The 26355-nt window shown below is 44.6% G+C and overlaps 1 protein-coding gene across 1 annotated transcript in view; it reads right to left on the bottom strand.

Moving 5' to 3' along the window:
- Positions 1 to 25943, bottom strand: part of tfdp1a (transcription factor Dp-1, a) — a 153862-nt gene extending 127919 nt beyond the window's left edge. Inside the window, exon 1 of the mRNA XM_070882810.1 lies at positions 25879 to 25943. The gene's annotated coding sequence lies outside the window, so the exon portion shown is untranslated. The remainder of the gene's footprint in view (positions 1 to 25878) is intronic.
- Between the last annotated feature and the right edge of the window lie 412 nt (positions 25944 to 26355).

Below are 26355 nucleotides of genomic sequence, written 5' to 3'. Positions count from 1 at the left end.
GAGAGCACTGAATCAGACTTGTTTACCAATCAGCCACAAATTCAGTGCTAGATGCTTGGTGACAAAAGATATGGCTTCGCCACCTGGCTGATGACCCCCCTGCATGATACCCACACCGAAGGAGAGGCGATACAACGAGAGCCACAGAGCCACTCGCAATATCGTGGAGAAAACCATTAGAGTGCTTAAGCAGTGCTTTAGATGCCTGGACCACTCAGGAGGCGAGCTCCAATACCACTCTGAGCAGGTTGCTCAATTCGTGGAGGTGTGCTCAATGCTGCACAACTTGGCTATCAGGAGGGGACAAGAATTGCCAGAAGGGTCTGACAGTCCAGCTCAGGAGAGGAAAAAGAGGACGAGGAGGCTGAAGCTGACATCGGCCCAGACAATCAGGCTGACGCTGAAGCTATGCCCCCGCCCCCCTGCAGACCGCAATAACGGGCCCGGGGTGGCATCATAGCTGCAAGACTCTTACATCAGGAGCTCATAAATGAGTGCTTTGCCTGAAAGAACGTTGGTGGTATTTACAAGGCTGACACACTTGTCACACTGCACATTGGTGTGCAGGTCATACATCAATGGTGGGCATCACCTTGGTGAGAGTTAAAATTTTAGTTGATTGAAGTTAAGTGTAATTATACCCTTTGATGTTAAGGAATCACCAGTGTGTAACGGTGCAGCTATCTGAGCCAATGCACAAGGTTTTGTTAAATAAAAAACATTTAAACAGACCATTTGTCTGAAATCATAGGTATTTCTGTAAAAAAAACAACCCCCCCCCCCCCCCCGCCCCCTGCTTCTCATTCCCACATCTTTCTCTTCCCCTCCTGACTCCAAGCCGCCTGGCCGAGGAGCTCCTCAGGCGCTGCTTCATTGTGGGGGCGTGGGGGTGACGGCCGAACTGTTGCTTAGGCGGATACGAGAGAGGACGGCCCGAGGTGGGAACGTGCTCCGAGCCAGAAGCAAGATGTTGCTCTTGGCTCTCGTGTCGTTGGCAATGGGGGTGCGGCACCTTGGGGTGCAGTGCCGCGCTCCGGGACCACTGGGAGCCCTCTGTCACCAGTGTTCCTGGCTACCAGCTCCAGGTCCTTCTCGATCCCTTCCATGTTATATATTCTTTGTTGGACAAAAACTCGGTGCCAACTATGTTTTTGGTGCTTAATAGGCTTTTTGCTGCTAATGAATCTCCCTCGTGCCTCCCACAACAGCCAACCAAGCACACACCACACTCACACACTCTTTCAGTCCCTCTCGCTCTCTCTTCTGTGCATGTAATGATGACTCCTGACCTCCTGAATCGCGGGAAACAAGTGTTGCCATGCCGTTGCTAAAGACGGCGACACTTTACGGCAGTAGGTCAGAGAGATTTAACGCTAACGCCCATTTCAGATCGCTGTTGGTAAAGCCCAATTTCAAAAATGGAGACTAGGGGCTTTGGGAATGGGCGACAAGCCGGCGATCTGAAAACCCATTTTTACCGCCCACGCTGAAAATAACGCTCATTTTTGGGCGATCTGCACGAAAGTGTAAAATCTAGCCCCAGGTTTTTTACTCTGATGTCACTCCTTCAAATTCTGCCTGTGCTAAGTTACTCCCAGCTCCGGTCCCGCTCATATCCGCTGCCTCTGCTGTCGGGCCTCCTCTGCCATGCTCTTTATCTTGCTCTCATTCCAAGCTTTGGTCTCGCTCAGGTCTGCTGTCTCTGCTTAATCGGCAATTTATGACTATGCAAACATTTTACAAACTAAACCTTGTGCGAGTTATCCAATAGGATAGAGATGATAGGAAGCCTTCCCTCCTAATGGAGAATTATAACGCTGCAACTGATGCCAATGACAGGAGACAGGAGTTGATTCAGCAATAGTGAGGCCCTATTTAGAGGGATGGAGATGGAAATCACTTGAAGGAATGGCATGATGCATATTCCACAAACTTTGTTTTTATTTCATATCGTTGCCTCTCTATGTTCCCCTGCGCTGCTCCCCAGCCAACAGTACAGCAGCTTTTCTGTGACAGTGTTGCAGCAGTAAGGGACAGTGAAGTGAGCAAAGAAGTACAGGTTTTATTGATGGAAACATTACAACGGTGGTGATCTACAGCAATACTACTGACTTTGGCAGGCGACCACCATCTCAAATCTGTTTTGACAGTGCTGGTAATTCCATTTCTTTTCTTGGGTTTTTTTTAAATTGGATTTTCAAAAAAGTACATTCAGATTTTATTTCTAAATTATATATTAAAACTTTTATGCTTGGTGCACACTATCTAAAAACCTTATTTCCTGTTGTCATGTTTTTGAGTCATACTTTTTATGTCAACATTAACACCGAAAATCAATGGGAAAACCTTATTTAAGCATGTAAATAATTTCACTCCCTTTCCCTGCCTGTCATAATATAGCTACAGGCTTCCTACCACTGGTGGTGCTCTAACTCTCTTCTGTAGCCAAATTCATCACCTGCAGCTGGTTGAAAACCTTTGCAGCCTCCCATTCACACAGTTACACATAACTACAGGTAAATAGTCATTTCTATATTAGACCAAAGTTTGCTGTCGTGGAGCATTTAACAGCATTTGCACATTTAGGTTTTTAAATTTTTCCGTGGCAAGTTGCTGAAAGCGTGAGCTGATAACGTCGCAGCAAGGAGAACCAGGCATTTGGGAACTGAGTGAACAGGGTATCTTCTTAGCCAATCAGATTGAAGGATTGTGAAATTAACAGTGCAAGGACTGAGAAGGAAGTATAAATGAAAGTAGGTGAATTCAATGTCAAATCAAGTACAGAGAGACACATAAAGAGAGGGAAATAGATTGGATTAATAGATCTATAAAAAAGACAGGAAAAGCTTTCAAAAAAATTCAAATTTTACATTTTTAAAATCTCCAACAATTAAAACTTGAAGGGATGAGACTCCGCACTTGTAATGGTTACATTTTCGATGCCAGAGTGGCTTTCTTGGCAGTAATTAAAACGTATACCATTGATAAAAGAGTACTTAGACTGAAATGAACAAGACTTAACTTTCTGTGATAAATTTTAGGGTTAAGAGTTATCTGCCGCTCAAATACAGCAACTTCACCCATTCAATGTATTTCAGTGGTAAGGCAGACAGTGAGATGCCATTTTCATGAAGCTAACAGGGGAGTGGCACAACAATTACTAAATTTAAAAAAAAATCATAATATGGTGGAATTCTGCATTAGGATGGAGAATGAAACAGTTAATTCAGAGACCATGGTCCAGAACTTAAAGAAGGGTAACTTTGAAGGTATGAGGCATGAATTGGCTAAGATAGATTGGCTAATGATACTTAAGGGGTTGACTGTGGATGGGCAATGGCAGACATTTAGAGACCGCATGGATGAATTACAACAATTGTACATTCCTGTCTGGCGTAAAAATAAAAAAGGGAAGGTGGCTCAACCGTGGCTATCTAGGGAAATCAGGGATAGTATTAAAGCCAAGGAAATGGCATACAAATTGGCCAGAAATAGCAGCGAACCTGGGGACTGGGAGAAATTTAGAACTCAGCAGAGGAGGACAAAGGGTTTGATTAGGGCAGGGAAAATGGAGTACGAGAAGAAGCTTGCAGGGAACATTAAGGCGGATTGCAAAAGTTTCTATAGGTATGTAAAGAGAAAAAGGTTAGTAAAGACAAACGAAGGTCCCCTGCAGTCAGAATCAGGGGATGTCATAACGGGGAACAAAGAAATGGCAGACCAATTGAACAAGTACTTTGGTTCAGTATTCACTAAGGAGGACACAAACAACCTTCCGGATATAAAAGTGGTCAGAGGGTCTATTAAGGAGGAGGAACTGAGGGAAATCTTTATTAATCGGGAAATTGTGTTGGGGAAATTGATGGGATTGAAGGCCGATAAATCCCCAGGGCCTGATGGACTGCATCCCAGAGTACTTAAGGAGGTGGCCTTGGAAATAGTGGATAAATGTGAGGTTATCCACTTTGGTGGTAAAAACAGAGAGACAGACTATTATCTGAATGGTGACAGATTAGGAAAAGGGAAGGTGCAACGAGACCTGGGTGTCATGGTACATCAGTCATTGAAGGTTGGCATGCAGGTACAGCAGGCGGTTAAGAAAGCAAATGGCATGTTGGCCTTCATAGCGAGGGGATTTGAGTACAGGGGCAGGGAGGTGTTGCTACAGTTGTACAGGGCCTTGGTGAGGCCACACCTGGAGTATTGTGTACAGTTTTGGTCTCCTAACTTGAGGAAGGACATTCTTGCTATTGAGGGAGTGCAGCGAAGATTCACCAGACTGATTCCCGGGATGGCGGGACTGACCTATCAAGAAAGACTGGATCAACTGGGCTTGTATTCACTGGAGTTCAGAAGAGTGAGAGGGGACCTCATAGAAACGTTTAAAATTCTGACGGGTTTGGACAGGTTGGATGCAGGAAGAATGTTCCCAATGTTGGGGAAGTCCAGAACCAGGAGTCACAGTCTAAGGATAAGGGGTAAGCCATTTAGGACCGAGATAAGGAGAAACTTCTTCACCCAGAGAGTGGTGAACCTGTGGAATTCTCTACCACAGAAAGTAGTTGAGGCCAATTCACTAAATATATTCAAAAGGGAGTTAGATGAAGTCCTTACTACTCGGGGGATCAAGGGGTATGGCGTGAAAGCAGGAAGTGGGTACTGAAGTTTCATGTTCAGCCATGAACTCATTGAATGGCGGTGCAGGCTAGAAGGGCTGAATGGCCTGCTCCTGCACCTATTTTCTATGTTTCTATGTTTCTATGTTTGTTAACTTGGCCTCCCAAGTAGACATGGTGCATACTTGAGTTTCCTCCCCTTCCTCCCACCCCCGTCATCCCACCGACTCCATTTGCATCACTCGCAGCCCAAATCACTTTTTAAAAATTCCATTTAACATCTTACTGTGAGGTGAATGTATTTCTACTGTAAAAGAATGAATGAATCATGTGACTAAGATGAGAATGTTTATTGTTTATTCATGAGTTTGCTAAATCCTTCTGCGAGTCTGTTGAAGAAGACCCTAATATCCCTCTCTGTAGCAGCATTTAAAAAATAATTCCTGGGATGTGGCCATCAATGGCAAAGCCAGCATTTATTGCCCATTACTAATTGCCCTTGCGAAGGTGGTGATGAGCCGCCTTCTTGACCTGCTGCAGTCCATGTGGTGCAGGTCCCACAGTGCTGTTCGGGAGGGAGTTCCAGGACTTTGACCCAGTGACGATGAAGGAATGGCGATATATTTCCAAGTCAGGATCATGTGTGACTTGGAGAGGAACTTGCAGGTGATAGTGTTCTCATGCGCCTGCTGCCCTTATCTTTCTAGGCTGCAGTGGTCACGGGTTTGGGAGGTGCTGTCAAAGAAGCCTTGACGAGTTGCTGCAGTGCATCTTGTACATGGTACACATTGCAGCCATGGTGTGCCGGTGATGGAGGAAGTGAATGTTTAAGATGGTGGATGGAGTGCCAGTCAAGCAGGCTGCTTTGTCCTGGATGGTGTCGAATTTCTTGACTGGTGTTGGAGCTGCACTCATCCAGGCAAGTGGAGAATATTCCATCACGCTCTTATTTCATTATCTGTGGAGCTGTGACTGGAATTGAACACTGCAATTATCAGCAAACATCCCCACTTCTGCCCTTATGAGGGAGGGTCATTGATGAAGCAGCTGAAGATGGTTGGGTCTAGGACACTGCCCTGAGGAACTCCTGCAGTGATCTCCTGGGGCTGAGTCAATTGGCCTCCAACAACCATAACCATCTTCCTTTGTGCTAGGTATGACTTCAACCAGTTGAGAGTTCTTTCCCTGATTCCCATTGACTTCAATTTTACCAGGTCTCCCTGATACCACACTCGGTCAAATGCTGCCTTGATGTCAAGGGCAGTTACTCTCACCTCACCTCTGGATTCAGCTCTTTTGTCCATGTTTGAACTAAGGCTATAATGAAGTCTGGAGCAGAGTGGTCCTGGCAGTACCCAAGCTGTGCATCGGTGAGCAGATTATTGGTGACTAGGTGCTGCTTGATGGCACTGTCGACGACACCTTCCATCACTTTGCTGATGATTGAGAGTAGACTGATGGGGCGAATATGCTGGATTGGATTTGTTCCACCTTTTCTGGACAGGACATACCACATTTTCAGGTAGATGCCAGAGTTGTAGTTGTACTGGAACAGCTTGGCTAGAGGCGCAGCTAGTTCTGAAGCACAAGTCTCCAGCGTGACAGTCAGGATGTTGTCGGGGGCGCATAGCCTTTGCTGCCTGTATTCATTGTGATCAGCTGTTTCTTGATGTCATGCGGATTGAATCAAATTGGCTGAAGACTGGCTTCTGTGATAATGGGGACCTCAGGAGGAGGCCGAGATGGATCACCCACTCGGCACTTCTGGCTGAAGATGGTTGCAAACGCTTCAGCCTTGTCTTTTGCACTCGCATGCTGGGCTCTGCCATCTTTGAGGATGGGAATATTCCTGGAACCTCCTCCTCTGTTAGTTGTTTAATTGTCCACCACCATTCATTACTAGATGTGGCAGGACTGATTAGCTCTGTCTATAACTTGCTGCTTCCGCTGTTTAGCCGACATGTAGTCGTGTGTTGCAGCTTCCCCAGGTTGGCACCTCATTTTTAGGTAGGCCTGTTGCTGCTCCTGGCCTGCTCTTCCGTACTCCTCATTGAACCAGGGTTGGTACCCTAGCTTGATAATAATGGTAGAGTGAAGGATATGCCGGGACAAGAAGTTACAGATTGTGGTGAAATACAATTCTGCTGCTGCTGATGGCTCACAGCGCCTCATGAATGCCCAGTTTTGAGCTGCTAGATCTGTTCTGAATCTATCCCATGTCGCTTGGTGGTAGTGCCACACAACACGATGGCGGGTGTCCTCAGTGTGAAGACGGCACTTCGTCACCACAAGGACTGTGCGGTGGTCACTCCTACCAATACTGTCATGGATAGATGCAACTGCGACAAATAGATTGATGAGGATGAGGTCATGTAGGTTTTGCCCTCATTTCGGTTCTCTCGCCATCTGCGAAGACTCAGTCTGTCAGCTATGTCCTTCAGGATTCAGCCAGCTTGGTCAGTAGTGGTGCTACCGAGCTACTCTTGATGATGGACATTGCAGGCCCCCACCCTGACTACATTCTGTGCCCTTACTTCTTCCAAGTGGTGTTCAACATGGAGGAGTACTGATTCATCAGCTGAGAGAGGGTGGTAATCAGCAGGAGGTTTCCTTGCCCATGCTTGACATGAGCCCATGAGATTTCATGCAGTCCGGAGTCAATGTTGAGAACTCCCAGGGCTACTCTTTCTTGACTGCATAAACTGTGCCGCCACACAGTGGGTGGGTCTCTCCTTCTGGTGGGACAGGACATACCTGTTGTGTATGCATGCCTGTTCACTGTGTGATGTCTGTAACACTGTTATGCCACACTGAATGTACCCTTATACCTGTACACCAGAGGGTGCTGCGGCTGGAGACCTAAGGGTTACCTGCACACTGCAGGTAACCCAGTATAAAAAGGAACTCACAGCTTGTTGTCTTCACTTAGGAGCTGCAAATAAAGGACTACAGGTCTACACAGTTTAAGTACCATATCCTGCCTCGTGGAGTCATTACTAAAGTTGCCTACTATTCTACAACTGGCGATGGGATTACGAGGTCATGAACTACACGCTCAACATGTCTAACCTCAGCAACTTCCAACAATTTACAGAGGGGGAAGATTGGGATGCTTTTGTGGAAAGATTGGAACATTTCTTTATAGTCAACGACCTGGACGGGGACACACCGGCTACACTACCGAATAAACGCAGGGCCATCCTGCTTAGCAGTTGTGGGCCCACCATCTATTGTCTCATCAGGGACTCACTAGCCCCGGAGAAGACAACTACCAAGAGCTATGAGCATCTTGTAACAATCATGCAGGAACAACTAAAACCGAAAGAAAGCATCCTCACAATCAGGCACCGGTTCTACACTCACCGGCGACCTGAGGGCCAAGAAATTGCTAAGTATGTTGCACACTTAAGAAGACTAGCTGCTCCGTGTGATTTTGGCGACCACCTTAATGAAGCATTAAGGGACATATTGGTCATCGGAATCGGCCACGAAGGCCTCCTACACAAATTGCTCTCGGCTGACATCACGATCACCTAGCGGAAAGCAATCCAAGTGAGCCAGGCCTACATGGTTTCGGCCGGCGACTCCAGGCGAATACTGACCCAGGACTCTAAACCGGCGAGCGCAGTGCATCACATGGATACTTCTAAAGGCAGAAATGCTGTCTCGAGTCCCGCAACCCTGAGACGGCCACATCGGGCAAACCGGGTGGCCCCGTGCTGGCGCTGTGGAGGAAACCACAGGGCCCACCAGTGCCGCTACAAAGACTATACATGCAAAGGCTGCAAAGAAAAAGGGCACCTTTAGAGAATGTGCAGAAAACGCTTTACTCACCGCGTCTCTGATGAGCTGGCTGATCAACCGGGCTCCGACAAAGATGAAGAGTAAGTTGCTCAAACCCTGGAAGAAGAGTATAGAATCTTTACCTGCTCCACCGAAAGTTCTCCGTGGACGATGGAAATGGACATTGACGGGGTCCCTGTCTCCATGGAATTCGACACAGGGACGAGCCAGTCTGTAATGAGCCAAATGACCTTTGAAAAAATTTTAATGAATCCCGCGACTCGACCAAAGCTGTCTCCTGTCCAGGCGAAGTTGCTCATCTATACCAAAGATAAGATCCAAATCATTGGCAGCATAGACGTCCAGGTCTCCCAGGGCGGTGTGTTGAACAAACTCCCCCTGTGGATTGTAGCTGGCGATTGTCCCACGCTGCTGGGCAAGAATTGATGAACCCGGTCTACATCAGGCAAAGTGGCCCTGTGGAAGAAAAGACCACCACAGCCCACCTGCAGAAAAACCAGGAAATGCCTCAAAACCAGGACCACGAGGAGAAAAACTTGTAATCAAAATGGCCGCAGCCATGCCACGAGGAGCATCATGTGACACTGAGCGGCCAATCGGATTTGAAGGCTCCTTTAAAGGAGACCGGTAACCAAAAAAATTCAACTATTTGAGTACATGGACTTTAAAGCTAAAGATGCAATTAAAGGGTGCAAGTATGAAAATGTATGCAATGCAACCATGAATTGTGATGCTGGTTTAACTAATGTGACTAATGAGATGAATGCACGTGTCAGTAAGGTTAAGAACAAGTTTATTATGCTTAACAATAATGATAGAGTGTGTGAAATGCCTAATTTAACCATGTCTGTTGAAACCAGGACACCCAAAAGTGATGCAAATACAAGAATGTACGATGCAGGCTCGACTATGTGTGGTCAGAGCCAAGGTGTCATGTATACTGGCAGGACATTGCCAAAGGACATTGGGTCCTATAGGGACCATGCTGATGCCAATGGAATCCCCCTGTGGGAGACCCCCAGATCCAGCAGGCTACCTGACCATGTAGCCTGGACCTTTGGAACGAATGTGATGCCCCTTGCAGGGCACACACACACACAATGGGAGCAGACCCACTACAGGGACAGTGGTCAATGGGCAGCCCAACCACCACCAATGGCAACCTGCACCAGATCAGCCCTACAGTCCCTGGCCACCAGGAGCATGAAGCCAATACCCTCCAGCTTCCCTGGCAAAACCTGGGATGACCTGACCCTCATCCCAGTTGGTGGACAAGGAGCCCACGCAGTCTTGTGGCCCTGCCCACCACCCCACAACTACCCACATCACAGTGTATACACACCTGGCAATCACACAACCCTCACCACAACCTCCCATAGCCCACAACTGATCACCTCCCTTGGTCATAACAATAAGGATATGAAAAATGCTTAGGGGGTGTATTGTTGTGTATGCATGCCTGTTTACTATGTGATGTCTGTAACACTGTTATGCCACACTGAATGTACGCTTATACTGTACACACCTTACCTGTACACCAGAGGGTGCTGCGACTGGAGACCTAAGGGTTACCTGCACACTGCAGGTAACCCAGTATAAAAAGGAACTCACAGCTTGTTGTCCTCACTCAGGAGCTGCAAATAAAGGACTACAGGTCTGCACAGTTTAAGTATCATACCCTGCTTCGTGGAGTAATTATAAAGGTGCCTACATACACTACAATACCCAAGGATGGTGATGGACGAGTCTGAGACATGGGCTGAAAGATATGATTCTGTGAGTATGACACTGTCAGGCTGTTGTTTGACTAGTCTGTGGGACAGCTCTCCCAATTTTGGCACAAGTCCCCAGATGTTAATGAAGAGGACTTTGCAGGGTTGTTTGGTCTGGGTGTTCTGTTGTCATGTTCGAGGCCGGTGCGTAGGTCGATGCCGGGTGGCCCGTCCAGTTGTATTCTTATTGGTGTTTTTTGTAGCAGTTTTGTACAACTGAGTGGCTTTATAGGCCATTTCAGAGAACAGTTAAGAGTTAACCACATTGCTATGGGTCTGTAGTCACATATAGGCCAGACCGGGTAAGGATGGCAGATTTCCCTCCCGAAAGGACATTAGTGAACCATATGGGTTTTTAACGACAATCCGATAGTTTCATGGTCACCATTACTGATACTAGCTTTTTATTCCAGGATTTTTATTTAATTGACTGAATTTTAAATTCCACAGCTGCCGTGGTGAGATTTGAACTCATGTCTCTGGATCATTAATCCAGGCCCCTGGAATACTGGTTCTGTAATTTAACCACTATTGGTTGAATATAACAAGCACCAGCTAGGGCAGTGACATTGGGATGAGAAGGTTTAATGAATGAAGTAACTTGTAAATGCATTTTCCTGAGCAAGATCCCAAATTCATCTTGCATCTTTCATAAATCAGTCAGTGGGGATATTACAGATGACAAGTCTGGTAGAAACCTGCATAAATAGTTGATGATCCCTAAAGCTCAATGAAACGTAACAATGTTCTTTAACTTTACCTGGATAGAATTTAATTCCATCTTCACTGCTGCGGTGTCCCAAACATTCTAGCTCAATCTTAGTTCAGCTACAGTCCTGATTCCAGAACCACTGTTTAATATTGGCTGCAGGATGTATTACTCTAGATGCTTCTCCTAACATGAGTATGTCATCCATAATATCTATTGTACCTTCAAGAGTTCTGAAAGTTCTGAGTGCTGAAATATTTCTGTCACCAACATAACATTTAATAGGAAGCAATATAAACATAACCTCCCAAACAGGAAGAACACTTTTCTTTTGCCAATCACCTTAAATCTGTGTCATCTGGTTCGCGAACCCTTCTGCCAATGGGAACAGTTTCTCTCCATCTACTCTGTCTAGACCCCTCATGATTTTGAATACCTCTATCAAATCTCCTCTCAACCTTCTCTGCTCTAAGGAGAACAACCCCAGCTTCTCCAGTCTATCTACGTAAATGAAGTCCCTCAGCCCTGGAATCATTCTTGTAAATCTTTTCTGCAAAGGTTCATCATAACTTCCTTGCTTTTGTACTCTCTGCTTCTATTTATGAAGCCCAGTATCCGTATGCTTTTTTAACTGCTTTCTCAATCTGCCCTGCCACCTTCAACTATTTGAACATGTATGCCCCCAGGTCTATGTTCATGCACCCCCTTTAGTATTGTACTCTTTAGTTTATAATGGGGCTGAAATTGCGGTCGGAGGCTTCCCGCAGGCAATTGCCTCCGATCTGAAACATTTCTACGAATTTACCTGGTGGTCTGGGAGGAGTGTGAGATTCCGTTGGGGAGGCCTTCTCTTCCCGCGCTGCGAAGTGCGCTTCCATCCTAGAGGTTCCCCGCAGAAGGTGCAGTCACGTGTGATTGCTCAGCCAATCAGGTACAGTATTCTACAGCTTTCTCATTAATAGCAATGAGAATTCCATATCTATGAGTTCTCATTGTTTTTTTTCTCATTAATAGCAAACACACTAAGCGCATAATAAAAAATAAATAAAATCATTTTTCTGAGTTTTTAAAAAGTTTTTTAAATTATGGTTAAAAATAAATGTAATGTAGTGGGCAGGGCGTTTAAAAATGTGTTTTTTAAATTTAATTTTATTATATTTTTGTATGTTTTTAAACTCTTACGCCTGTAAAAGTAGGCTATACGCCTGCTTTTATCAGGTGCAAGAATTTTGAGGACATTTGCTGGGCAAGATATGGGTAAATACCACAATCTTGTCCTTGCACCCGCATCGCTCCAGCTTGACAGATCGGAAAAGCTGCTTTTCAGCGCATGCGCATTGTGCGCTGAAAGCTGGCTTTTGAGATGCCTTCCCGGGTCCATATGGACCGGGAGAGGCCGGGATTTCCAGCCCATTCGCTCTTTTCTGCATTAAATTTCATCTGCCACATATCCGCCCATTTCACCAGCCTGTCTTGTCTTCTTGAAGTCTATCACTATCCTCACTATTCTCTATACTTCCAAGTTTTGTGTCTCTACAAATTTTGAAATTGTGCCCTGTACTCCCAAGTTCAAGTCATTAATATACATCAAGAAAAGCAGTGGTCCTAGTACCGACCCCTGGGGAATACCACTGCATTCCTCACTCCAGTCCGAAAAACAACCGTCATCACTACTCTATTTCATGTCACTTAGCCAATTTCGTATCTATGCTGCCACTATCCCTTTTATTCCATGGGCTTCAACTTTGCTGGCAAGCCTATTATGTGGCACTTTATCAAATGCCTTTTGGAAGTCCATGTACACCACTACAACCACTTTGTCAACACTCTGTTACCTCATCAAAAAACTCGATCAAGATAGTTAAATATGATTTGCCTTTAACAAAGCCATGGTGGCTTTCCTTAATTAATCCACACTTGTCCAAGTTACTGTTAACTTTGTCCCCGATTATCATTTCCAAAAGCTTCCCCACTACCGAGGTTAAACTGACTGGCTTGTAGTTCTGGGTTTATCCTTACACCCTTTTTTGATCAAAGGTGTAACATTTGCAACTCTCCAGTCCTCTTGGCATCACCACCCGTATCTAAGGAGGATTAGAAGATTATGGCGAGCACCTCCGCGATTTCCTCCTTAAACTCCCTCAGCATTGTAGGATGCATCCCATTCGGTCCTGGTGACTTATCAACTTTAAGTTCAGACATCCTTTCTAGTACCTCCTCCTTATCAATTTTTATCTCATCCAGTATCTCCATTACCTTCTCTTTCACTATGACCTTGGCAGGAACTTCTTCCTTGGTGAAGATCGATGCAAAGTACTCATTTAGTACCTCAGTCATGCTCTCTGCCTCCATGCATAGGTCTCCATTTTAGTCCCCAAGCGGCTCCACCCCTCCTCTTACTACCCATTTATTATTTATATGCCTATATACTTTTGAATTCTCTTTTATGTTAGTTGCCAATCTATTCCATACTCTCTGCCCTATTTTATTTTTCACTTTCCCTCTGAACTTTCTATATTCAGCCTGGTCTCATTTGTATTCTCAACCTGACATCTGTCATACATCCTCTTTTTCTGCTTCATCTTACTCTCCATCTCTTTTGTCATCCAGGGAGCTCTGTCTTTAGTTGTCCTACCTTTCCCACTTGTGGGAATGTACCTCAACTGTACCCGAACCATCTCCTCTTTAAAGGCAGCCCATTGTTCAATTACAGTTTTGTCTGCCAATCTTTGATTCCAAATCTCAAATTACTATTTATGTACACAAATTTGAATAGATTAAAGCATTTCTAAGGTGTCTCAGTTTACCATACGTGTAAATTGTTGCTTTGCTTTGCATTCTGTGCTTATGTTTCAGACATGGCTGTATTCCATTTGTCATTGACAAGGTAGTGTGGTCTGGAATTTTGCACCAGAATACCAACACTAACCCTACCATCCATAGAACATTAGAAAGAAAGACTTATATAACACCTTTCTTGACTGCAGTTCATCCCAAAGTGCCATACATGCAATGAAATACTTTTGAATTGTAGTCACTATTGTAATGTCACTACAAGGCTGAATTCTATTGTCAGATCCCTGACAGACAGTGAGTGCAGCAGGTTAGATGCAGAATAAACAGCACGCGAGCAATTAACCAGATGTTCAGGTTTTGTTAAAACATACCTGAGTGAAGATGAGGTCATTCCAAATTAGTTTTGAGGTTTACAGGTCATGGCATAGATCATGTAGATGAGGAGAGGATTAAGACGCTTGGATCCACCTTGTGACCAAGCACACTACAGGATGTCACAACAGGGAAGGGTAAAGAGAATCAAAGACCTCATGAAAACAAGTACCTGCATTCCTTCACACCAAAGGCTGCTTGCATCCTTAAACACTTGGAAATGAATAGGGAATTTTGTAAGAATAAAAGTGTTTAGTAATGATAACATTGATTCTGTATATATATATACACAAAAATGTTAAAAGTGTAGATTATACGGAAAGGCTGCAGTGTTAAAAGAAACAAAATGGATGACTTCCCCAAGTTCATGTCAACATGGCTTTGAAACTCACCAAACTAGAAAAGATGTGAATTGGAAAACCATTAACCTCATCATAGGCAGTTCCTCGGAATTGAGGAAGACTTGCTTTCACTTTTAAAATGATTCCTTAGGTGGCTGGCTAGTCCAATACGAGAACCACAGTCCCTGTCACAGGTGGGACAGATAGTCGTTGAGGGAAAGGGTGGGTGGGACAGGTTTGCTGCATGCTCTTTCCGCTGCCTGCGCTTGATTTCTGCATGCTCTTGGCGATGAGATTCGAGGTGCTCAGCGCCCACCCGGATGCACTTCCTCCATTTAGGGCGGTCTATTGCCAAGGACTCCCAGGTGTCAGTGGGGATGTTGCACTTTATCAGGGAGGCTTTGAGGGTGCCCTTGTAACCTTTCCTCTGCCCACCTTTGGCTCGTTTGCCTTGAAGGAGTTCCGAGTAGAACGCTTGCTTTGGGAGTCTCATATCTGGCATGCGAACAATGTGGCCTGCCCAGCGGAGCTGATCAAGTGTGGTCAGTGCTTAAATGCTGGGGATGTTGGCCTGGTCGAGGACACGAATGTTGGTGCGTCTGTTCTCCCAGGGGATTTGTAGGATCTTGCGAGACATCGTTGGTGGTATTTCTCCAGCGACTTGAGGTGTCTACTGTACAAGTTCCATGTCTCTGAGCCATACAGGAGGGTGTGTATTACTACAGCCCTGTAGACCATGAGCTTGGTGGCAGTTTTGAGGGCCTGGTCTTCAAACACTCTTTTCCTCAGGCGGCCGAAGGCTGCACTGGCGCACTGGAGGCGGTGTTGAATTTCGTCATCAGTGTCAGCAACTTGACGAGTTGCTGCAGTGTATCTTGTAGATGGTACACACTGGAGCCACGGTATGCCAGTGGTGGAGGAAGTGAATGTTTAAGATGGTGGATGGGGTGTCAATCAAGCGGGCTGGTTTGTCGTGGATAGTGTCGAGCTTCTTGAGTGTTTTTGGATCTGCACTCATCCAGGCAAATGGAGAGTATTCCATCACACTCCTGACTTGTGCCTTGTAGATGATGGAAAGCCGTCAGGGAGTCAGGAGGTGAGACACTCGCCGCAGAATATCCAGCCTCTGACCTGCTCTTGTTGCCACAGTATTTATGTGGCTGGTCCAGTTAGGTTTCTGGTCTATGGTGACCCCCAAGATGTTGATGGTGGGGAGTTCAGTGATGGTAATGCCATGAATGTCAAGGGGCAATGGTTAGACTCTCGCTTGTTGGAGATAGTCATTTTCTGGAACTTGTGTGGCATGAATGTTACTTGCTCATCAGCCCAAGCCTGAATGTCATCCAGGTCTTGCTGCATGTTGGCATGGACGGCTTCATTATCTGAGAAGTTGTGAATTGAACTGAACACTGTGCAATCATCAGCGAACATCCCCACTTCTGACCTTATGAGGGAGGGAAGGTCATTGATGAAGCAGCTAAGATGGTTGGGCCTAGGACACTGCCCTGAGGAACTCCTGCAGTGATGTCCTGGGTCTGTGATGATTGACCTCCAACTACCAGAACCATCTTCCTTTGTGCGAGGTATGACTCCAGCCAGTGGAGTGTTTTCCCCCTGATTCCCATTGACTTCAATTTTACTAGGGCTCCTTGATGCCACACTCGGTAAAATGCTGCCTTGATGTCAAGGGCAGTCACTCTCGCCTCACCTCTGGAATTCAGTTCTTTTGTCCATGGTTGGACAAGGCTGCAATGAGGTCTGGAGCCGAGTGGTACTGGCGGAATCCAAACTGGGCATCGGCAAGCAGGTTATTGGTAAGTGATAACACTGTTGACGACACCTTACATCACTTTGCTGATGATTGAGAGTAGACTGATGGGGTGGCAATTGACCGGATTGGATTTGTCCTTTTTTTGTGGATAGGACATACCTGGGTAGTTTTCCACATTGTCGGATAGATGCCTGTGTTGTAGCTGTACTGGAACAGTTTGGCTAAAGGTGTGCCTAGTTCAGGAGCACAAGTCTTCAGCATGACAGCCGGGATGTTGTAGGGGCCCATGGCCTTTGCTTTTTCCAGTGCGCTCAGCCGTTTCTTGATATCATGTGGAGTGAATCGAATTGGCTGAAGATTGGCTTCTGTGATGGTGGGGACCTCAGGAGGAGGACGATATGGATCATCCACTTGACAATTCTAGCTGAAGATGGTTGCAAACGCTTCAGCCATGTCTTTTGCACTCACGTGCTGAGCTCTGCCATCATTGAGGATGGGGATATTCATGGAGCCTCCTCCTCCCGTTAGTTGTTTAATGGTCCACCACAATTCATGACTGGATGTGGCAGGATTGAAGAGCTTTGATGTGATCTGTTGATTGTGGGATCACTTAGCTCTGTCTATAGCATGCTGCTACTGCTGTTTAACATGTGTAGTCCTGTGTTGCAGCTTTCCCAGGTTGGCATCTCATTTTTAGGTACGCTTGGTGCTGCTCCTGGCATGTCCTTCTACACTCCTCATTGAACCAGGGTTGGTCCCCTGGCTTGATGGTAATGGTATAGTAAGGGATATGCCAGGCCATGAGGTTACATATAGTGGTGGGATACAATTCTGCTGCTGCTGATGGCCCAATGCGCCTCATAGATGCCCAGTTTTGAGTTGCTCGATCTGTTCTGAATCTATCCCATTTAGCACGATGAACTCTGCGGTGATCACATCTATCAATACTGTCATGGACAGATGCATCTGCGACAGGTCGATTGGTGAGGATAAGATCAAGTAGGTTTTTCCCTTGTGTTGGCCAGTCTGACAGCTCGGTCAGTAGTGGTGCTACTGAGCCACTCTTGGTGATTGACCTTGAAGTCTCCCACCTAGTATATTTTGTGTCCTTCCTACCATCAGTGCTTCTTCTATGTGCTGTTCAACAAGGAGTAGAACTGATTCATCAGCTGAAAGAGGGTAGTAGGTGGTATTCAGCAGGAGATTTCCTTGTCCATGTTTGACCTGAAGTTATGAGACGTCATGGGGTTTGGAATCAATGTTCAGGACACCCAGAGCCACTCCTTCCCAACTGTATATCACTGCCGCCACTTCTGGTGGGTCTGGACATACCCAGGAATAATGCTGGAGGAGTCTGGGATGTTGGCCGAAAGATATGACTGTCGGGCTATTGCTTGACTAATCTGTGGGACATCTTTCCCAATTTTGGCACAAGTCCCCAGAAGTTAGTGAGGAGGACTTTCAGGGTCAACTGGGCTGGGTGTGCCTTTGTCATGTCCGAATCCAGTGCCTAGGTCGATGCTGAATGATTTTGTGAATGGTTCCATAACTACTTCCATGAGTAACTCGAAGAACCCTGCGCCTTTTTAAGGGAGCCAGTCTGCCCCTGGAGATAGCTGCAGTTTAAAGTTATGATCCTAATGTACACTGATCTAATGGTACTGGTATGAAACCAGAGTTTAAGAGAAGTAAATGCTTTTAGAAGTGGCAGCACACTCTGCAAGTCATGCGAAGGATATGATCTCACGTTGATAATTTCCCATGCAGCAACTTCTCCTTTTCAGCTACACCAACAGAAGAAGGAATGAAGTGTTATTCTCTCTTTATGTTATTCAATTGGTGCTTTTCTAATTTTAACTTAATTTATAATAATGGTATATATTATTTAGCTTTGTTTAATTATAATTAATCTGTATTATACTGATTTTACGAGTGTATACTCCTTAGTGTATTATTTACAATGTAATTTGAATTTATTTTTTTTAAAGTTTTTTTCCACCTGTATCTATCTGCATGCAAATTTTGGCTGTCACTTTGGACCTGAGCCTTTAACCTCTTTTTACACTTCCTTCTCCTGCTTTTTCTCTCTTTCCCTCAATGATCAATATCTAACATGTTGTAAAATTGTTGTGAAGTGCCTTGGGATGTTTTACTATGTTAAAGGCATTATATAAATAAAAGTTACTATTATTATTCGCTCTAATGTCAGTTCGCATAGTGAGAGAAAGAAGATTAGTTGACATTTTCCTAAAGAGCCATTCTTGTACACCATCTAGTTGCTGGTTAATAGCACAGTTGGAAGGGAACTGAAGGAAAATTGCCTGGTCATTCCCTTAGCCAGCAAATCATATGTTGGGTGTTTGCAAGAACAGAATAGAGGAATAAAAATAGATATAAAATGAATAAAAGGTCAGATTTAATAACATTTCTATACTAACACCTTGCCGGTATGAATATACAGGGAATATTGGTATTCCATCAGTTTTTTCACTGTATCCTGTAAATACAGGTACAACACTAGTATGTAGTATTACGAGCACTAGTATAATTAGTGTCAATTTGCACTTAACTGCAGACAGACAGTGTTGAATTATAGTTATTGGGCCACAATTTGCAGTTGGAGGTGTACCTCCAGAGTACGTCTCCGACCCGGAAAGAAATCCGATCTACTTGTTGGCTCTCGGGCTTCAGCTCTTCGGATCTTGGGCCTGCAGGCATAGGCCTGCATAAAAGCCCACGAATCCCATGGACGCAGGCAGTTCAGAAGCGTCCCTGGGATCACATGTGCCAGTTCAACTAATTAGAAAGAGGATTCCTCAAGTTTATGGGGATTCCATTTACAAACGCAATCCCCTTAAGCTTACAAAAAAATTACCCAAATAAATAATTAACTCAAATCTAATAAAAATAAGTATTTCCATGTTCAAAATTAAATAAAAGTCCCTTTAATTAAGCATTTAAAATAATGTCATTTTTTTTTAGAAATAATTTGAAACATTTTAATCCGGGCCAAAATTGACAAACTAATTTTAAATGTTTTAATCATTTAACATTTTTTTAATTTAACATTTATTTTAACTCTTACACTGGTAAAGGCAGGCCCTATGCCTGCTTTTACCAGGCGTAATGGATTTGTGGGCTTTTGCTGGGCAGTAGTTGGGTGAATAGCCCAACTCTGCACCAGCGAAAGTGTTTTGGGGTACATGCAGGCGATCTGTCAAGGCGAACCTTGACAGTGCATGCGGAAACCTGGAATTTGCGGGGCCATTCTGAGGGCTTACGACGGCACACACTGTGCATCCGCTATCATCGGTCTGGCAAAATCTGCGCCATTGTGTCACTTCCAGTTTGTGTAGGGACATGAATAAATTAGGACGAATAACAATTCTGAGGTGTGTACCTATCAAATTAACTTTCTTTTATATTTCTTTACGAATTAAGCAGAACCAGTACAGTAATTTCTGAAAAACTTAATAAATTAAACAATTCAGAATGGAACACTCCTTTAACTGATTGGAATAATTGCATTTTAACTATTATAACTAACTTGTAAAATTATTTAAAAGTACATGTAACACAGTCCAGGAATCAGATCTAAACAAACACAGTCACAATGATTGTTGAATTGTTAAAACGAAAATAAGAATTTTATGAAGATTCACCTGAGTGTGAAAACTGCAGAAAATCATTAAAAGTATTTTCAAGGTTGGTTGAGGGTCTCGTCTGCAACCAACACTTGAATTCAAAGCAGCTATCGTTAACTGGCATGCAAGAAGAACATAGAATATAAGAACATAAGAATTAGGAACAGGAGTAGGCCATCTAGCCCCTCGAGCCTGCTCCGCCATTCAAAAAGCTCATGGCTGATCTGGCCGTGGACTCAGCTCCACTTACCCGCCCGCTCCCCATAACCCTTAATTCCCTTATTGCTTAAAAATCTATCCATCTGTGATTTGAATACATTCAATGAGCTAGCCTCAACTGCTTCCTTGGGCAGAGAATTCCACAGATTCACAACCCTCTGGAAGAAGAAATTCCTTCTCAACTCTGTTTTAAATTGGCTCCCCCGCATTTTGAGGCTGTGCCCCCTAGTTCTAGTCTCCCCGACCAATGGAAACAACCTCTCTGCCTCTATCTTGTCTATCCCTTTCATTATTTTAAATGTTTCTATAAGATCACCCCTCATCTTTCTGAACTCCAACGAGTAAAGACCCAGTCTACTCAATCTAGCATCATAAGGTAACCCCCTCATTTCCAGAATCAGCCTAGTGAATCGTCTCAGTACCCCCTCCAAGGCTAGTATATCCTTCCTTAAGTAAGGTGACCAAAACTGCATGCAGTATTCCAGGTGCGGCCTCACCAATACCCTGTACAGTTGCAGCAGGACCTCCCTGCTTTTTTACTCCATCCCTCCCACAATGAAGGCCAACATTCCATTCGCCTTTCGGATTACCTGCTGCACCTGCAAACTAACCTTTTGGGATTCATGCACAAGAACCCCCAGGTCCCTCTGCACCGCAGCATGTTGTAATTTCTCCCCATTCAAATAATATTCCCTTTTACTGTTTCCCCCCCCCCCCCCCCCCCCCAGGTGGATGACCTCACATTTTCCGACATTGTATTCCATCTGCCAAACCTTAGCCCATTCGCTTAACCTATCTAAATCTCTATGCAGCCTCTCTGTGTCTTCTACACAACCCGCTTTCCCACTAATCTTTGTGTCATCTGCAAATTTTGTTACACTACATTCTGTCCCCTCTTCCAGGTCATCTATGTATATTGTAAACAGTTGTGCTCCCAGCACCGATCCCTGTGGCACACCACTAACCACCGATTTCCAACCCGAAAAGGACCCATTTATCCCGACTCTCTGCTTTCTGTTAGCCAGCCAATTTTCGATCGATGCTAATACATTTCCTCTGACTCCACGTACCTTTATCTTCTGCAGTAACCTTTTGTGTGGCACCTTCTTGAATGCCTTTTGGAAATCTAAATACACCACATCCATCATGCTCGTTATATCCTCAAAGAATTCCAGTAAATTAGTTAAGCATGATTTCCCCTTCATGAATCCATGTTGCATCTGCTTGATTGCACTATTCCGATCTAGATGTCCCGCTATTTCTTCCTTAATGATAGCTTCAAGCATTTTCCCCACTACAGATGTTAAACTAACCGGCCTATAGTTATCTGCCTTTTGTCTGCCCCCTTTTTTAAACAGAGGCGTTACATTAGTTGCTTTCCAATCTGCTGGTACCTCCCCAGAGTCCAGAGAATTTTGGTAGATTATAATGAATATATCTGCTATAACTTCCGCCATCTCTTTTAATACCCTGGGATGCATTTCATCAGGACCAGGGGACTTGTCTACCTTGAATCCCATTAGCCTGTCCAGCACTACCTCCCTAGTGATAGTGATTGTCTCAAGATCCTCCCTTCCCACGTTCCCATGACCAGCAATTTTTGGCATGGTTTTTGTGTCTTCCACTGAAGACCGAAGCAAAATAATTGTTTAAGGTCTCAGCCATTTCCACATTTCCCATTATTAAATCCCCCTTCTCATCTTCTAAGGGACCAACATTTACTTTAGTCACTCTCTTCCGTTTTATATAAATCGGTAAAAGCTTTTACTATCTGTTTTTATGTTTTGCGCAAGTTTACTTTCGTAATCTATCTTTCCTTTCTTTATTGCTTTCTTAGTCATTCTTTGCTGTCGTTTAAAATGTTCCCAATCTTCTAGTTTCCCACTAACCTTGGCCACCTTATACGCATTGGTTTTTAATTTGATACTCTCCTTTATTTCCTTGGTTATCCACGGCTGGTTATCCCTTCTCTTACTGCCCTTCTTTTTCACTGGAATATATTTTTGTTGAGCACTATGAAAGAGCTCCTTAAAAGTCCTCCACTGTTCCTCAATTGTGCCACCGTTTAGTCTGTGTTCCCAGTCTACTTTAGCTAACTCTGCCCTCATCCCACTGTAGTCCCCTTTGTTTAAGAATAGTACGCTCATTTGAGACACTACTTCCTCACCCTCAATCTGTATTACAAATTCAACCATACTGTGATCACTCATTCCGAGAGGATCTTTTACTAGATCGTTTATTATTCTTGTCTCATTACACAGGATCAGATCTAAGATAGCTTGCTCGCTTGTAAGTTCTGTAACATACTGTTCTAATAAACAATCCCGTATGCATCCTATGAATTCCTTCTCCAGGCTACCCCGTGCGATTTGATTTGACCAATCGATATGTAGGTTAAAATCCCCATGATTACTGCCGTTCCTTTTTCTCATGCCTCTATTATTCCCTTGATTATTGTCTGCCGCACCGTGAGGTTATTATTTGGGAGCCTATAAACTACGCCCACCAGTGACTTTTTCCCCTTACTATCTCTAATCTCCACCCACAATGATTCAACATTTTGTTCATTAGAGTCAATATCATCTCTTACAACTGCCCTGATATCATCCTTTATTAACAGAGCTACCCCACCTCCTTTCCCTTCTTGTCTATCTTTCCGAATTGTCAGATACCCCTGTATGTTTAATTCCCAGTTTTGGCCACCCTGCAACCACGTTTCTGTAATGGCCACCAAATCATACCCATTTGTAATGATTTGTGCCATCAACTCATTTACTTTATTTCGAATGCTGCGTGCGTTTAGGTAAAGTGTTTTAATACTAGTTTTAAAAGCATGATTTTTAGTTTTGACCCCTTCCTGCAGCCCCTTTATATTCATACATATTGTCATTTCCCATCACCTTGTGGTTTACACTTACCCCAGTGCTACTCTGCTCCTTTGCCTCCTGACTTTTGCATTCTTTCTTGGGGTCCTGTTCAACTGCGCTCTCACCCACTCTAACTAGCTCAGAGCCCTCTCCTGGGTTCCGAATACTCCTCGCATTGAGGCACCGAGCTTTCAGGCTTGACTTTTTATTACACTTTGACCCTTTAGAATTTTGCTGTACATTGGCCCTTTTTGTTTTTTGCCTTGGGTTTCTCTGCCCTCCACTTTTACTCATCTCCTTTCTGTCTTTTGCTTCTGTCTCCATTTTGTTTCCCTCTGTCTCCCTGCATTGGTTCCCATCCCATTGGGACACACATCAACCACCTCTTTGTCTTGCAGGCTGGTAATCTTCTGCAAAAGTGGTAACAAAATATTGGCCAAAATCTAGGCCTCCAAACATGACATGGTACTGTGAGATCTAGTCCACCTAGACCAGGCAGGCTTCACACACAGATTGCATGGAAGGGATCAATACTCAACATCTATTCAGTCTCATGCATTTCTGCAGCCATAGCCGAATGTGATCCAATACTAATGTGCTCTTGCCTGTAGCCAGTGTCATTCTCCTGTCAGTAAAACTTGACATTAGGAAATGCCTGTCTAATGTTATGTTTGTGAAACTTGTTATTGAGAGACTCCTGAAATGTTAAATAGGAGATTTAAACTTAATAAGACCCCTAATTTGCTATTCGGGATTAAAAATAAGTAAAAGAAAAAGCACTAGCAGAATCACATTACAGGTATTGGAAACCTTTTCTCCCAGTACAGGTACAATGTCCAGAATCCGGAATTTCGAAGATCGGAATTGTCCGAAACCAGACATTTTTGAGGCAGCCAGATGGAGACATTGGGCGGCGAGGGACGAGGAAACTGGTAAAAAAAGGCAGCTCTGAGGGGCCATGGGCGACGAGAATTGGTGGGCAGCAAGGAGCGGCAGGTGGCGAGGAGCGGACGATCGGCAGGCGGCAAAGAGTGCCAACAGCGAGGTCCAAAATCCGGCAAAACCTGAAAACCGGCATGGACTCGGTCCCGAGGGTGCCGGATTTCAGACGTCGTATCTATATTAGATTGTGTGCTGTTTTGGGGGGAAATACTTTTCATGTTAAATGTTAAAGTAATAATGGCATGGAATTTGCGGTAGTAATAATAGTGAGCTTATCAGCGCTCGGCGTTATTACTGTGTGAAACTGACAGCAACTTCTGGCGTCCGTACATGCGCAGTTAAACGTGGAAATCCGAAAGTTGCTGTCATACCCTGCTCCTCCACAGGGTGCACTGTTGCAGTCTTCGCAGAAAGAATCAACACAGAATCACTGATTTGTCATGAGCTTAAACTAGTTAACAACTATTCTTGGTGTCAAATTTTTTATCTCATAATACTCCTGTGCAGCGCCTTGGAATGTTTCACTAAAGGCGCAATATAAATGCAAGTTGTTGTTGTTGTAAAGACGGATGAAAAATTTAAGCCTTCAATCAGGAGTAACTGAGTTTTGAACGGCGTACTATGTCATAATTACTGAACAACTTCTCTAGCCCTGAAAAATTAATTTTAAAAGTTTGGAGTTTCATTCACTCAGAAGTAAATAAATATTTGTTGCAGATTAAAACATTTCTTATTAAGTTTGTGCTTTCCTATTTAAATTTCTACCGTAATCCCATGTGTAAGTCCCAATCTGAACAATGATTTAATTGTAATTTATAATTTCTGCTTTTTACGTCCTGCTTTGTGCTTGGTGAGAATTCTTCAATCTGATTGGTTGATCAGCCTGCCTGCTGCTTGCTCGGTAACTGGATGCCACAGATCCCCTGTAGATGGCGCCAAATCATAACTGTTGTCCGAAAACTGGAAGTCTGTGTTCTAGAGCTCACTGAAACTTTGTGGGCAGCTTTTTCGGAGTTCAGCGGCGAGCACCATTCCTTCACCGCTGACAGCAAAATCTGGGCCGTTAATAGTTAAATGACAGATTGGGATTGAAACCATTTTTGCATCCAGTGTCTGAATTCGATTCCCCTCTCTGCTATTAAGCATTTTTTTAATAAATGAATAAAATGATTTAAAAAAAGGAGTAAATTATATCTTACTAATTCTGAAAGCTCCTTCCTCAGAAATAACAAATCAGTAAAGGTTTGCTTCCCCTTCTATTCCTTAGCCGGGTTATGTGTATTACAACACAGTGTAAACCACACCACGTTTGTACAATGCTGAGGCTAGCAAACTTTGGACACATGATTTGAAACACAGTGCTGTTCAACTGCACAACTTGACTACTACTGATTTGTTTCATTGGGGTAGAAAGTGGATTGCTCCCGAACTGGTGAGGGAGGAGAGGAGAGGGGGAGTGGAGGTGGCGTGGCAACAGTATCACGCAGGCTGCACACACCTAATGAGACCGGTGGCAGGAGCACAGCAAATTGGTCTGTCCTGCGTCATTTGTTTGCTACCGGCGAGCTGTGGGTGCAGGTCGTGGACCCAGATGCAGCTCACCGGCCCCGGGAGAGACCAAGGTGACCAGGAGGTCATGAGGAAAATTCTAGACGAAGAAATCAGTGGTATGAGGGGAAGGAGGAAGGAGGGGAGAGGGGGAGGGATGGGAGGAGGAGGGGGGGGGGGGGGAAAGAGGATAGGGGTAGGAGGAAGAGGGGGAACGGGGTTGGCAGCGGCCCGCAAACTTAATGTGGAGCGGGCGGCATACTGAGCGTCGCATGCATGGCACAGGCAATTGAAAAGGAATTTTGCAAAGGGGGCCCCAAACGGGCATTAGGCACCATGAGGGGAAAATTTGTTTATGCCAAGAGAATTGCCGGTGTCACCAGCAACTTGAGTTAACATCTGCTGAGAAGCGCCACAGCCCTACTGGGCAAAAATTCATGCTGGGGGCTGGCAACGTGGAGCGCAGCGCTAACTTACCGTGCAACGGCCTCCTGGTGCCGTTAATGGAGGCGTTGCAGCTTCTTACAGCCTCTGGGATCAAGGCTGTGGAGTTTGCAAGGAATTGTGGGCAATTAAAGGGGCTATGAATTAAAGGGGCCATGCATTCAGTATTAATAAAAATTACAATGCAGTGAAAAAAATGCAGCTTTCAGCCTTAACTGCATTTCAATAAAAAAAATTACCATTAAAAGGAAGTCCCAAATGCGATTCTTCAGCACTTAAAACTGTATTTCCTTCCGAGCCTCAAAAAATGGGAAAAGTGCTTCAGCACTAACACAAATGGCTCAGCAAGCCAGGGAAGGGGCATCCAGGATCTCACAAGCAGCACTCCAGCTTTGTGCAGGTGGTCAACACTGCAAGAGAGGTCCTCTACACACAGGGGCCAGGATGCACTCCAAAAAGAATGATGTGGGACGACATCACTGAGGCTGTCACTGCCAGCATTGTCACCTT

This window comes from Pristiophorus japonicus, chromosome 6 (assembly GCF_044704955.1).
Source record: "Pristiophorus japonicus isolate sPriJap1 chromosome 6, sPriJap1.hap1, whole genome shotgun sequence".
NCBI classification, from domain to species: Eukaryota; Metazoa; Chordata; class Chondrichthyes; family Pristiophoridae; genus Pristiophorus; species Pristiophorus japonicus.
This window is presented reverse-complemented; position numbering and strand designations above follow the sequence as displayed.